The sequence below is a fragment of the Panthera tigris genome, chromosome C2 (assembly GCF_018350195.1).
Source record: "Panthera tigris isolate Pti1 chromosome C2, P.tigris_Pti1_mat1.1, whole genome shotgun sequence".
Taxonomy (NCBI): Eukaryota; Metazoa; Chordata; class Mammalia; order Carnivora; family Felidae; genus Panthera; species Panthera tigris.
Window position 1 is genome coordinate 54,491,498 of NC_056668.1, and position 15,920 is coordinate 54,507,417.

The 15,920-nt window shown below is 40.3% G+C and overlaps 1 protein-coding gene across 9 annotated transcripts in view; it reads left to right on the top strand.

Moving 5' to 3' along the window:
- The window catches only part of LOC107181218 (basic proline-rich protein-like), an 84,440-nt gene that overhangs the window by 6,697 nt on the left and 61,823 nt on the right, over window positions 1-15,920 (top strand). Inside the window, exon 2 of one of the 9 annotated variants that reach the window (XM_015544935.2) lies at window positions 3,881-4,900. The exons of 5 other annotated variants lie outside the window; for them this stretch is intronic. The gene's annotated coding sequence lies outside the window, so the exon portion shown is untranslated. Of the gene's footprint in view, window positions 1-1,120; window positions 2,345-3,364; window positions 3,845-3,880; window positions 4,901-15,920 lie in introns of those variants that run through there. 3 more of the 9 variants (XM_042998631.1, XM_042998629.1, XM_042998630.1) reach the window with 3 other exon arrangements.

Sequence of the window (15,920 nt, forward strand, 5' to 3'; positions counted from 1 at the left end):
GGTGTTTTGTATTAGCTGCAGGTTTCTCTAACATCTTATGGTGAAAGAGCACATGCACTACGTCTGTACCGATAGAAACCAAAGTGTGCTTCAGAGTGACTTGAGGATCACTTTAGTTCTATAGTTAGTGGGTTTACAAGTAGTTGAAGAAATTGGTTTCATGGTAGTTTACAAACTGCCTTTTTTGTGTGTTCATCCAGATATTTAGTATGTGAAATCTGAGCTAATGTCTTGTGAGTTTCCACTTACAAGATGCCATTTTTTAATAAATTCATTTATTTAAATTCAAGTTAGCTAACATACAGTGTAGTATTGGTTTCAGGAGTAGAACCCAGTGGTTCATCACTTATGTGTAATATCCAGTACTCATCCCAACAAGTCCCAATAAGTGCCCTCCTTAATGCCCATCACCCATTTAACCCATTCCCCAACCTAATACCCCTCCAGCAATCCTTAATTTGTTCTCTGTATTTAAGAGTCTATTATGGTTTGCTTCCCTTTCCATTTTTATCTTATTTTTCCTTCCTTTCCCCTATGTTCATCTTTTGTGTTTCTTAAATTCCATGTTTGAGTGAAATCAGATGATATTTATCTTTGACTGACTTATTTTACTCAGCATAGTACCCTCTAGTTCCATCCAGTAGTTGCAAATGGCAAGATTTCATTCCTTCAATCACTGAGTAATATTCCCGTGTGTGTGTGTGTGTGTGTGTGTGTGTGTGTGTGTGTGTGTGTGTACCACACCTTTATCCGTTCATCAATCAGTGGGCACTTGGGCTGTTTCCATAATTTGGCTATTGTTGATAGTGCTACTATAAACATTGGGGTGCATATGCCACTTTGAATCAGCATTTTTGCGATTTTGGATAAATACCTAGTAGTGCAATTGCTGGGTTGTAGGGTAGTTCTATTTTTAATTTTTCGAGGGAGCTCCATACTGTTTTCCAGAGTGGCTGCACCAGTTTGCATTCTTCCCAACAGTGCAAAAGGGTTCCCCTTTCTCCACATCTTCACCAACATCTGTTGTTTCCTGAGTTGTTAATTTTAGCCATACAAGATGCCATTTTGATAAAAATGTAGAAATTTTCATATAGTCACATAAATGTGTCTCTTTGTCTAGAGAAGGAAGTAAATGAAACCAAGGATTCCCTGGAGGAATGACAAATCAATACCCATTTCACCAGATGACAGATTCAGAGGCACCTATGTGGTGGTATGTGGAATAGGGAAGAAATGAGTCATGCTCTATCATAATTCAAAAGAAAATTATTTGTTCGTTTTCAAAAACCACATGGGCTAGATCACCTGCAGCTGGTTCTGATAAACTAAGATAAAAGGGTCATCTAAATCTGCTCTGTCCTAAAAAGGTAAGCAGCATTCTTGCCCATAGGTGTGCATGAATGCTCCTTCCTCTGGAGATGTTAGAAGGGTTTCTGATGGACAGATCAGTCAGATTTGGTAATGGATATATTCCTCCTCTTCAGTTGTATAGATGATTCTCTTAATTTTGTCTGGCAGTACTGGATTGCCTAAGAAAATCTGCTTTCCTTGCATACTACAAATTCTTATGAAACAGAAATTTGTTGTTGTTGCTGGTATTATTTTTTGGTGTAAAGGTTGCACTTCTCAATCTTTTCCTCCTTTCTACTCTCAGAACCCTCACTGTGTTTTGAAGCATTGTAAGTATGGCCCCAGAAGACCAATGGAACATGCTTGTAATTTGTGCTCCAATAGTCATCCGCTTTCCCTGTCTCACCTCTTTGGGGGTTGAATACTATGCCTACCCAGCTTCCTTTTCCTCCCCAAGCAGTGGCTTTGTGCCAGTGGGACCACAAGTTAGATGAAAAGCTATCAAAGCACTAAGGGAAGAAATCGATAGTAATATATGTAAGTGTGCACATATATCACAAGTGACAGTCTCATTTCCATGCAAGTTAAGATGTTCTCAGTGCCTCTAATTGACACCCTGTGTATCTGGGTGCACACATAGTCTGATGGGGATATACATGGCTGGATTCATCTTATAGAGGCAAAGTGGACAGCTGCCGATGGGCTGTGATTTGATTTTGCTGGAGGGACCTTTCCATGACTACCCTAGCTGGCCCAGGCCTTTTGCCTGCTGGGAATTCCCACATCACTGGTCGCTTTGGATTGAGGCACTGAAAGTTGTTTAAATGCAAATTATTTTCTAGGAGGTAGAGACATTATTATTCATTAATATTTGGGCTTTAATGAGTTTATAAGCTTAGACGAGAACAGGCCAGAGTCTTTTGGTAATAGAAGCCAGAGAGATATGTTTTAATGATGATAGGCAGAACAGAAAAGACTGAGATCTGAAATGCTACAGAAACTATAGCCATAGACTTAAGGAATAGAAGTATGCTAGTTACATGGTGAGAAATAAGATGGATGGAAAAGAGAAAATAGGAAAGTGGGAAATAAAGTGCCTCCCCAAGTACAGAGGTCATTTCTGCCTAGAGCTCCTGGTGATTCTTTCTCCTAAGCAGGAATGTTTACAGATACCCTGCTGAGACACTTCTAAGTATGTATGTATGTATTTATTCAAAAAGAGCTATTGAACAGCTAGTACATGCCTGGGCACTGTGGGTACATCAGGAAAACAAACCAGATAAAACACTGCCCTCACAGAGCTTGTGTTTTAGTGGGAGGGTGGGGAGAGACAACATAGGAAATAAAGGGAAGTGTGGTACACTAAATGGTGGTAGCAGCTGTGGAGAAAAGTAAAGCAATGAGAAGGGATGGGGAGGAAATGCCATTTTATTTTATTTTTTAATGTTTATTTATTTTTGAGACAGAGACAGAGCATGAATGGGGGAGGGTCACAGAGAGAGGGAGACACAGAATCTGAAACAGGCTCCAGGCTCTGAGCTGTCAGCACAGAGCCCGACGCGGGGCTCGAACCCACAGACCGTGAGATCATGACCTGAGCCGAAGTCTGACGCTTAACCGACCAAGCCACCCAGGCACCCCAGGAAATGCCATTTTAAATAAGGTGGTCAGGGAAGGCTCACTAGAAGGTAACATTTGAAGAAAAAGTGAGTAAAGAGTGAGCAAGTCAGGCAGATGTCAACATGGAGATCATTTCTGGCAGAGGAGACAATATATGCAAGGTCCTGCATTTGGAGCCCACCTGGCTTATTTGAGGAAGAGCAGGGGGAGAAAGACAGGCCTAGGGGCAGGGAAACAGACAGTGTGGTCAGGTGACAGTAAGCACAGGGGAGAATAGTAGGGGATAAGGTCAGAAGATCATGGCAGGGGCAGTTTACTCAGGGCTTAATAGGACTTGTACTCTGAGTGACAGGATTTTGAACAGGGCAGTGATACTCTCCAACTTTCCATTTAGTGGGTTATTTCAGGGGTTGGCCAGAGATAGTAAATTAGCAGGCCACAAGATCTCTGTTGCAACTCGTTGATACTGCTGTTGGAGCACCAGGTAAACCAATGAATATGGCTGTGTCTCTATAAAACTTTATTTACAAAAGCAGATGGCAGACCAGATTTGTCACAAGCTGGTCCTTGGGCTATTGCAGTAATCCACTGGGGAGATTAAGGTGGCTCAGACCAGAATTGTAGCAAAGGAGGTGGCCAGGAGGGGTTAGATAGTAGCTATGTTTTGAAGGTAGAACCCTCGGGATTTGCCATGGGACCAGATAGATGTTGGTTGTGGCCAGATAACTCCAGGGTTTTCAGCCTGTGCAACTAGAGAAATGAAGTTGCCACTACCAAAATGGGCAAACTGAGAAGGGGTGGTTTGTTGGGGAAGTGGGGGAGGGGTATCGGGAGTCTGTTAGAACATGATAACTGAAGATGCCTTTAGGATAAAGGAATTGGACTAGATGTTTCTTAACTCTCCTTCTAGCTCCAATATTCTGTGATTCCACAACTGTGAGAGAATAAACATCTACCCTAGTGGCTTCTGCTGTGAACGCATTCTTCAGGGAGACCTTCCACGCTGCATTACTCCATCTTTCCCAAATGCAATTGGTGATTATGCTGGCTAGAGATCAGTTGCTGGGAGGAAGAAACATCGAAAGGGAGGCAACTGGCAGCTGAAACTAGCAGGGGGAGTTGGAAGAGCAGCTTAAATCGTGTATGTGCCCGAGGAGGCTTTAAAGGGCTGGAGGCAAATTCCTGTGAATCTTAGTTTCCTGGAGGTTATTCATAATGGAGGGTTGTCAGCCGACCAGGCTAAGAATATTCAACTCATTTTCAGAGAAAAAGCAAAGCGTCATCTTCAACTTAACCTCTGCTGCTCTCTCAGAATGCCTACACTTCAGACCCACTCACCCCTGCATTAGGTACCCCTGGCAGTGTAAGCTGATTTGGTGGCCCCTGGAGACCCACAGGACATAGCCAAGGTCTTTGTCATTAGCTTCTCCAGGCCATTTCCTCCCTCTTCTCTCTCATCTCTCCTCACTGGGAGGTATGTCTTCTGTCTGCCCAAATTCTTTCTACCCAAGAAGTGGCTCTGTGCCAGTGGGGTTGTTTGCTGCATGGAGAGCCGGCAAACCACTTTGGGAGTGAGCTGATAGTAATATATTTAGAATATGAGCATTTATCAGAAGCAGCAGATGGAGGCAGCAGAGTGGAGCTCCCAGAACCGAGGGCAGGGAGTGTTTCATTCAAGTGTAAAGCGCATGCCATCTAGACTCGGCTGGCACCAGCTCATGAAACCAGTGAAGAGAAGGAGGAAAACAAAGAAAGGCCACCTTTGTGCTAGGTTCGATAGAGGTTACAGCATTGCCTGACCAAGAAGCTTCGGTGCCTCCAAAGACTGCATTCTCTCTGGGATAGGAAGGAAAACCCTTCGCAGTTGCTTTCCTTAACATTTTTTACTTTCCTAAAGCTTAATAAAAAAAAAAAATTCTGAAGCCCAGAATAAGTGGAAATATAGACCATTCATTTATGTATGCATGGATTAATGCATTCATCTGACAGATATTTGTTATATGCCTCAGACATGCCAGGAGCTGTGGGATATTCTGGGACAGAGAAGAACCAGGCAGATATATATGTTGTAATTCTTAACTATTAGAGCTGTCAAAAGTATTTTAGTTTTAATTTTTTACCACCATCCCCACAACTAGCCCTTAAATATACAAATGTATTCAAGACCTGTGCTATTAACTATTTGAACTAGAGGAGTATATTTTTTAGTGGTAAATTTCCTGAGGGCATAAGTACCAAATTCAGCATATTAGTGAAGAAAAAATAATATTCCAAATCACCTTTTGGAGAAGAATACTGTGATGAAACCATCCCATTTGGAAAGGCTGATTTTAATGGTGAATATCAGGTCTGTAGAAGGGCCCCAAGTCACCCCACAGAGGGCATATCAGTATACCCATAACAATGAACCTTGAGAAAATGCCTCTCTTCAGTTTTTGATTTTTGGGTTTTTTTTTTTTTTTTGAGATTTTAAGTGTCATCAGTGAATGAATCACATATTTTTTCATATAGCCTTTATATGAGAGCACCAAAATGTGAACTTTTGCACTATTATTTATAGAAGATGTGGATCTCAAGTCACCTGGTCAGAATTAATCACTCCTGGTGATTGGTGCCACAGGAGGCTAAAATAACTTCACATTTAAATATACCAAGTTGTGTACTTGGCTCTTTCTCATGATGCATCATAGATTCCTCAAAGGAATGTGCAGCTCAGTGCCTGACACACAGTTAGTACTGAATACATCAAACAAAAGAATAAAGGCTACAGAGGGGTGCTGGGGTGGCTCAGTCAGTTAGGCGTCGACCCTTGATTTCAGCCAGGGTCATGATCCCAGGGTCCTGGAATCGAGCCCTGCGTTGGGCTCTATGCTCAGCATGGAGCCTTCTTGAGATTCTCTTTCTTTCTCCCTCTGTTCCTCTCTCTTGTTCATACTCTCTCTGTAAAAAAATTTTTAAAAATTAAAAAAAGAATAAAGATTACCAAAATACTTGCAGTTATAAAGAAAAAAAAAGAAAAATTACCAAATGTTCATTTTTATCATACTATCTTCAGGATAAAATAGGTATATTAGAAAACATTCAGTTGTTATGGATGAAAATGTCTCTAATTTACATGCTCTCAAAGTTCTTTTATTTTGTTTTTGTTTTTGTTTTTTAAATGTTTGTTTATATATTCTGTAAGAGAGAGGGGAAAGGTGTGCATGAGTGAGGGAGGTGCAGAGAGAGAGGGAGAGAGAGGGAGAGTCCCAAGCAGGCTCTGTGCTGTCAGTGCAGAGCCTGATGCAGGGCTGAAACCCATGAACTGTGAGATCATGACCTGAGCTGAAATCAAGAGGCAGACACTTAACCAACAGACTCATCCAGGCATTCCTTTTAGTTTGTTTTTTAAGTCATTTATTCAACAACTTTTGTTAAGCATTTACTCAACAAAAGATTGTGTGATTTAAGATCACACAAGATTGTGTGATTCCCTAGAGGGTATAAAAGTCCTGTACTTCAAAGGGCTGAACCAGAACCATGTTTGGGGGAGCTAAGAGCACCACTGAAGCATAGAGCCAGAGTAACACCAGTGATGGAGAGAGAAACTGGGTAAACAGAGATTTGAAGGAAGTCTTAAAGTGGTTTTGGCAGACCAACAGTTCTCAGCAGGAGAGGTGTTGTCCCCTCAGGAACTTTGGAAATCTCAGGGGGCATTACTGGTGGTGGCACTGCTGAGAGGACGGTTCTAACATTTAGTGGATGGAGGCCAAAGATGCTAGATGCCCTGCAATGCGTGGGTTAGTCCTGTATAAGACAGCATCGCCCTGCATCCAACAGACATTTGAATGTCCCACCAGACATTCACATAGGTGAAAATCTGGTTATAATTATCTGAGACAAAAACCTGATTCCTGTCATGTATAGACACAAAGTATGACTTGCACAGTTTTATTAAAAACTGAATTTTGCAATATATGACTCCCTTGTGAGTCAAAGGAAGATTGTGTTTTGCTCTTGGGAACTTTGCCAAGAGTCATTCTCCATCCTGAAAAGTCGCATCACTAACTGTCTCATTGCTCATGGTATTTGTGTCACCAATGCAATACACCTGAATTGGTCTTCATTTGTATCCATTCCCAGTGATTTTAGGCAAATATTTCATTACTTTGTTATGTTTTTAAGTATAATTGTGCCCTACCATTTACATATAGAAATACATTTTATTCTATGTTACTTGCCTTTTTTCACATTATTATGAAAACATTATATTGAATTTTTTAAATTATGAGCATAGATACATTATCACAACATTTATTTCAAGATAGTAAAAGGCAGGTTACTTTTTTTTTAATATATAAAAAGGGGGCACTGGGTCTCTAAGCCTGAGAACCAGTGAGATGAACAAAGTAGGTGGAAAGAGCATTCTGTGCAGTACTCAAAAACTTTAATGTGTTTAAGAATCACCTGGGTATTGTGGTAAATGTGGATTCTGCTTCAGTATGTCTGGGTGAGGCCTGAGAACCTACATTTCTATCAAGCTCCCAGGTGATGCCGATGTTGCTGGTCCATGGACCACTCTTAAAGTAGCAAAGTTCTAGACAAAGGGATTTGTAGGTGTGAAGGTATCGAGCCTTGGAAGAGCTTTTCTGGGGAACAACCAGTAATTGTTATGATTAGAGCACAGAATGCAAAGTGTTATGTGGTGGGAGATAAAGTTAGATAGGAAGGCAGAGTCAGAGCAGTCAAGACCTCGTCCACCCTATTTGTACTTCATTTTGTAGATGAAAGAGCACCTTGAAATGATTTCAAGTAGAGGTTGTAATATTAGATCTCTCTGCCACCATGTGGGTAGGCTCTGCTGGATTCAGGGAGTCCAGTGAGGAGGCCTTTACAATTATGTTGCCTGAACACAGAAATAATGAGGACCTGAACCGAGGAAGCCACAGGAGAAGTGGAAGGAAGAAGACAGGTTTGCTTTTTGGACTTAGGTCTACTGGGACTTAGTCATTGATTGAGTGTGGGTAGTGAAGGAGAGAGGCATCAAGGAATACTTGCAAGTTCCTGGGAAGAGCTCTGGATAGATAATGATGCCACTGACCAGAATAGGGAGCAAAGGAGGAGATGCAAGTTTAGGGGCAGGGTTAAGAGAGAATGGTTTTCAGATAAATGAATTCAAACTGCCTATCCTATCAAAAAACAGAGAGGTGTCCAACTGGACTTTAATTGTGAGAATTTTTTTTTTTTGAAGAGTGCATTTTGTTTCAGAGAAAAGGGAACCCTTGTACGCTGATGGTGGGAATGTAAATTTGTGCAACCACTATGGAAAACAGCTTGGGGTTTCCTCAGAAAATTAAAAATAGAACTCCCGAATATGACCCAGAAATCCTACTTCTGGGTATATTCTCAAAGTAATTAAGATAAGGAACTCAAAGAGATGTCAGCACTGCTGCCGTGTTCATTGCAGCATTATTCACAATAGCCAAGGCATGGATACAAACTAGATGTCCATTGATGGATGAATAGATTGTAAAAAATGTGGCATAAACATACAGTGGAATATTTTTCAGCCCTAAAAAAAGAAAGGAACGCTGCCATTGTGACCACGTGGATGAACCTGGAGGGCATCATGCTAAGCAAAATAAGCCAGATACAGCAGCCATGATGCCGTTTATATGAGGAATCTAAAATAGTCAAACTCATAAAAGCAGAGAATAGAATGGTGGTTGCTGGGGCTGAGGGGAGGCTGAAACAGAAAGGTATTAGTCAAAGGGCACAAAGTTTCAGCTATGCAATATGAATAAGTCCTACTAGAGATCTACTGTATGGCCAAGTGCTTATAGTTAATGATACCATATTGTATATTTAAAAATTTGCTAAGAGGGTAGCTATTAACTGTTGTTATCACCAAAAAAGAAGAGGGCAGGAGGAAACTTTTGGAGGTAATGGTTATGTTTGTGGCATACATGGTGGTGATGGTCTCATGGATATGTACTTATCTCCAAAGTCATTATGTGGCATACATTAATTATAGACACCTCTTTGTGTGAAAACAGTGTATTATATTTTACCCTAGCAGGCATTGGCTGGACAGGTACACTCATCTGCAATATTCCAGTGGATTTCTGAGGGAGGTAGAGGAGAAATGTGAGCAATCTTTCTAAGCTCTGTGGTTGTCCAAGCCAGGTGTTAGGACAAAAAGAAAGGGACAGTTGAACATACTCATTTTATTATGGAAAGTGGCTTAAATATGATAACCTGGATGTCAGAGAGTAGTAGACACAGGTGGAATGAGTTTCCTGCTTCCCAAGATTAAGCTTCCTCTCTCTCTCTCTCTCTCTCTCTCCCCCCTCCCTCCCTCCCCCCCCCCACTTCCATCGTACACACACACACATACACACACACACTGAGTTTATAGATATTGGCGTGGCAGTGAGTTTGAGGTGGTCCTGTGAGGTCTTGGGCCTGGCATCCCATTCTTGTATTTAACTGTGTCAACCTCCACAAACACCATGAGCAGCTAGTCTTCATTGAGTACTGGAGGGCCAGTCCTTATGTATAATCTTCAATTTATGTCGTTTGGTTTTCACAGTAATTCTAGGAAGAAATTTTATAAATGAGGAAACTGAAGCTTATAGAGGTCAGGTAATTTGCCTAAGGTCATACAGAGAGAAGAAATGACAAATCTAGCCTTGACCCTATTTCTTTTCTCACTCATTCTGTAGTTTATTTCCTTTAACATCTCCCAGTCACACTGAAGCAATAGCTGTCCCTCTAATACCTGATGCTGCATCACACCTCTGCACAAACTAAGTAGTTTTGCTTGGAACCTCTCTTTTGGATATTCACTTGTCAAAGCCCTACCTGATATTGTGTCAAAATCCTAGCTTGGAACCACTGTATCTATGAAGACTCCTGACTGGGTGCCCTACACATATTTCCGCTCTTGCGTGTGTCATGCTCCACTGCAATTATGTGTTTATACGTCCCTTCCTCTCTGCTGGCTGTGGACTCCTGAAGGATAGGACCATATCTTAGTGCTCTTCCCTCACTGTGTCTGATGCCCGTTACTGTCCAGTAAGGGCTTTTTAACTGATGTATACAGTTATTAGTGGGTTCTCAGTAAATTTTACTTGATGTTTATAGTGCCTGGGAAGTACAAACCAGTTTCTAAAGAAAGTAGACACTAGCGATGGGCAAAAAGGTGACTTAGAGAATCATAATCTCTCAACACATTATTTATGTATAAATTTTTAAATAAAATATGGGTTTCACAATGGATTTCCTCCTCCCTGTAATCCCTTACCATTAATATTAGACTTAATTATTTAGGGGAGCCTAGCTGGCTCAGTCAGAGCAGCATATGACTTTTGATCTCCGGGTCATAAGTTGGAGCTCCACATTGGATGTAGAGATTACTAAAAAAAAATATATAAATAAATAAATAAATGAACTTAAAAAATAGGTTTAATTATTTAAATTTATTGAGATCTAATATTTAATTTAAAATCTAGTTTTTAATAGAGTTTTAATAAATAATAACATTCAGTAACTAAAAATGACACTTCATATAAAAACACTTTTTATCATAATTGATTTTTAAATACACTGTAGTGGAAAAATTATGCTAGCTACAATGCTATACCTTGACCAAGTTTTAGGTCTGATCCTCATCCTTGATTTTGTTTGTATTGCTCATGTTCTCAGCTTTTCTTCTTTTTCTTCCTATTATTTCTTCAGTGAGGTTTATATGAAAGAAGGTGGACTTTCTTCAGGCCTACAATAAAGTGGGGGCAATCAACACTGACTTAAGAAAAACAAGCAAAAATATAGTTACTTTCAATCTACAGAAAGATAAAAAAAATCAACAAATAAATATATTTGGGTTTGAACATTAAATTCAATTTTTCTATAGCATGTGTTTATTAAAAATTAACATGTATTTGAAACATCTAGAATATTGTCCATTCTGGCCTCTGTGAATAAGAAGAGGTTCTGGAATGGGACACACATACACACACACACACACACACACACACACACACACACACACATTTGTATCTCCCTGAGACCAACCTCTGCAGTAGTTACAATCTTCAGGGAATACTCAGATAACCTCAACTAATGTAGGTTTATTGCAAGACCATGTTTCTCAAACTGAGGTAGCCATACCTCAGAAGATTACATGAGTCATCAGCCAGGAGTTACGGGAAGGAACTGAAAAAATAAAAAAGGGGTATATCTCTAAGTTGTTAATTTAAATCAATAGGCTAAACATTATTTTGGTATAGAAACTAGTGCAGATCTCTTAAGGAGGAGGATGGAAATTTCTCATGAAATTTTGAAGACAAAAATACCATGGGACTGCAAAGAAATGTTGAACTGATGATAAACTGCTTGGGCCATGTCCCAAACTACCAATAGCACACTTTCTTTTCTTTTTCCTTGGTAAAATGGAAAAGTCAGAGAGGTATTAAATAGGATTTACAGAGAAATAAGGACAATAGTCCTTAAGGACAATAGTAAGGACTGCAGAACAGACATTGTTGGAGACTGGAATGTTATTCTGAGAACAGAGTTAGCTAAACACACCCAAGATGGCTCTGGTGAATGATTTATCTGGACACCACTTCAGCAGTTCAATGTTTCTGCCTCTGCTCTTAGGAGAACTCTGGCAAGGGCCAGTATGTCTGCTTCAGTGGTTCCTACTCCCACCCGCCAACCACGGTCCTCACTCCTTGCCATAGTTTTTGGTTTCTGCTTCCCTATGGCTTTTGCCTACTAATAATTTAGGTATATCCAGTGGGCTTTCACAGCCTCTACATCTTTCTTTCTGTATATCTTTTGCCTCTGCTCCATCTTCCAAATGCCCAACCAGTTTGTGTATTATATATAAAACTCTCCAAAATAAGCAATATAATCCCTTCAGTTAATCACCATGATCTCTCTATTTTAACATAGATTTTGTGACAAGCCGCCTCTTAGAGCACCAGCCAACCTCCACGTTGTTTGCCCTCCAGTTCAGTTTCCACTTATGGTGAGGTTGTCTGTTGTTGACTAACACAGCGTAAGGTTTGAAATCCTGTCAGCTTAAGGATTCACCACGGTTGGGTTTCCTCTGTGGGATGGTGGAAGTATGTCATGGGCATTCTTGCCTTTTCCAAAACAGCCCCTCTAAAAGATGTCAGAAATAGATGACTTCAGAAGGATGAACAACTGATATAACCAGATAAGGGTCTGAAGGCTTTTCATGGCATCCAAAATTCTGGATAAACTTATATAGAAATTTAAAGAATGGAATATTTGAAGGGACTGCCTATGTAAGGCAGGTGTCCTTTTTTATTTTTCTTTCACTTAATTTTTTTTTTTTGTATTTCGATTACAGAAGGTTGAGTTAAACATACTCCTTACTTTCTAGCCCACCATCACCACTGGTCCATGCTAGACCTCCCTTGATTGATTTATTAATTGGAATCCTCTGTTTTAACCAACTGCTGGAATTCATCTCTAAAGGGAACAACCCATACCATATTTAGAGCCCCCTAATTCTTAGATTAAGCCAAAAATAACTTTCCTATAATTTTGCCCCTATATTCTCAGGTCTGTCCTGTGGACCCACACAGAAAAATAAATTCCTTCTTCAACAACTCAATAGTTTCTCAGTCTCATATTGTCAGCTATCATGACATGTGAACATTCACTTTTCTATGTGAAATGTATTCTGTTCCTTAATTCTTCATAGGATGCGGGTTTAAGACTACTACCTAGTCACCTTCTCTTGGACACTTCTAGTCTGACAGTGTCTTTTAAAAAATTCAAATATTTTAAAATAGATGTGCTCTGCAATGCAAAATATGATGGGTGCAACCTTGCCTCTCTATTCCTTAATTTCAGTTTCTATTAATGCACCCTAAAATTTGTATGAGTTTTTTAAAAAATAATATCACATATTTGACTCTCATTGAACTTTAAATCTTTTTCAAGTGAACTGCTGTCAGTCCAGAGCTTTCCTACCTTGTATTTAAGTAGTTGATTCTTTGAACTTAGAGGCAGAACTTAACATTTAACCCTATTAAGTTTTATACTGTTAATTTCATTCCATCATTCTCCTTTGTCAAGGTCTTTTTCCAGTTTGATTCTTTAATACAGTTTATCAGCTTTTCCTCCAACTCTGAGTTACAAATTTGATAGGCAAAATTTATACTGGGGTTCACCTAATTCACTGATTAATATGTGTAAGATTTCAAAACAGAGGGTAGAGAACTTTAGTGTAGTTCTCAAACTTCAGTGTACCAAGAATTATCTGGGACATTATCTGGACATGGAGATTCCCAAGTCTCATTTCCAGAAATTTTGATTCAGTAAGGGTGTGATGGGGCTCTAGGAATGTGCATTTCTAACAAGTACCACATGTGATCCTGATGCATTTGGTCCTAGGTCAACTTTAGAAGCATCTTTAGAAATGTCCTTTGAGCCTACATGGACAGTAATGTGTTTGTTAATTCCAGTGGGGTGGTTGCCTAGCACAGTGCTGGATACATGATTGATAATGAATGAGTGAAGGGATGAAAGAATGATAGATAGAAAGGAAAGCTCAACTAACAACCCAACTAACATTTCTCCATTTTAATGACATACCCAATCTGATGGGCTTTTTCAACTACTTTGTTGTAATTAAGTTATATCTTTGATGTTCCCCACTGGGAAAGGTGTATTATGCATGACCTATTCTTCATGAACATATGTTGTCTCCTAGTGATCATTGCTTTCCTTCCTAAGTGCTCACAGATGATGTTTTTCTCTCCAGAATTTCATTGAGAATTAAAAAGTGTCTTATTTTAAAACCCACATGTCTGCCTCTATTACTTCCTGCTTGACTTATAAGAAATTAGGGCTTAGTATTAGTGTTGAACCTATTTACTGCCCTTCAGGCCATGTAGATTCTCTTTCCTGTTTTAACATGTTTGCAAATAAATAAGAACCCAAGCAACAGACATTTCAACAAGCAGACATTTCTTACTTTCCCCTGAATTTATATTTTTTGAAAATTTTCAAAATGCACAGAAAGACTCAAAGAAGAATACAGTGTTCTTGACCCAGACCAACAATCATTAGCATTTTGCCATATTGGTTTTTTATATCTATAGCTAGATAGATATTTTCCCCTTGAACCAGTTGGTCACCATATTTCTTTAGTCTCTTAGTCTAGAACAATTCCTCTACCCTGTTTCTGACTTTCAGGGTAGGCTTCTGAATTCTCTGAGAATACTTCTGGGTGTTTTGTTCATTTGTTTGTTTAAAAAAATTTTTTTAATGTTTATTTTTGAGAGACTCAGAGAGAGAGAGAGACAGAGCACAAGCAGGGGAGGGACAGAGAGAGAAGGAGACATGGAATCCAATGCAGGCTCCAGGCTCTGAGCTGTCAGCACAGAGCCTGATGCGGGGCTCGAATTCATGAACTGCAAGATCATGACCTGAGCAGAAGTTGGATGCTTCACCAACTGAGCCACCCAGGTGTCCATTTGTTTGTTTCTAGAAAGAGAAAGAGTGAGCACTCACATGCAAGCCAGGACTCTGGGAGAGGGGTGGGGGGTGAAGGGGGTGGGGGGAGAGAATCTTAAGCAGGCTTTGTGCTGGGTGTGTAGCTCAATGCGGATCTCACAACTGTGAGAGCATGGCCTCAGCTGAAATCGAGTCAGACGCTTAACTGGCTGAGCCACCCAAGTGCACCTTCTTCTTGTTTTTGTGTGTTTACTATTTTTTTTTGAAATATTCAAAAAATAAAGAGGATTGGAAAAGGATAACTTTAACATTTGTTCCTAAAGGGAGGTTGGAGCACATCACAGTGTTCACCATAAATTTTAAGGAATCAGATCCTAAGTAAATGTGACAGAAACAGAAGGTGGAGTGGAAGCATCCTAGATCACTGTAAAATCTAAGGAAGTGAATGTTCTACAAAGCCAAGGGGGTTTTCTGCAGATAAGATAAACTATCAGATCAGCCCCTGTAGTATTTCAGGGGGGTTCAGATCCCTGGGGATTTAAGATCCTAGCACCTGGGTCTGTGGGAGGAAACCTGAGAGGCAATTCACAGCTGCCATACCCGGTTCATGACTCCCTCTCAGAGTGGTCACCATCTAATGGATTGCAGGGGTATCGAGGCCAAGCACCCACTGTCCCCAAATCAGGACACATCTGGGGCCATCCCCACTAAGGCTCTGTCAAGACTTCATCACAGCTCATCCTCTCCCTCTCCTCAGCTTCTTTCCTTCAGCTACCCCTGGTGCTGATTTTAGGAGTATTCTCTAGTAAACCACCTGTACACTCATCTCCCAGCACTGCTTCAAGCTTTTATTTGTGAACATATTTAATCCTCACAATGCTATGAGGTGGGTGCTATTGGCATCTCCATTTTATTTTTTTATTTATTTTTGAGAGAGAGAGAATGAGAATGAATGGGGAAGGGGTAGAGAGAGAAGGAGACATAGAATCTGAAGCAGACTCCAGGCTCTGAGTTGTCAGCACAGAGCCTGACTTGGGGCTCGAACTCATGAACTGTGAGATCATGACCTGAGCTAAAGTTGGATGCTTAACTGACTGAACCACCCAGGTGCCCCAGCATCCACATTTTATATGTGAGGAAACTGAGGCACAGAGAGTGGCTAAGTGACTGGCCAATGGTACTTACAGTGGCAAGGCTTGACACAGGCATCTGATATCCCCACAACCCCCTGATTAGCCACTGCAGCTCTCCTCCATGACGCAGAGATTGCTGCTAGCACATTGAGTATTGTAGTTCTATTATATTTTCAAGATATTTTCTGAGCAAAGATGTAGAAGAACTTCCTGTAGATTTAGCATGGGAGAGGATTTGTCCTGATTGTGTAAGAAAGGCAGGCAAAAAAAAGCATTTCAGACCCAATTCTTTGTTCTTCCATAGAGCTTTAGCCCTAACTGGCAAGTTCATTTCAC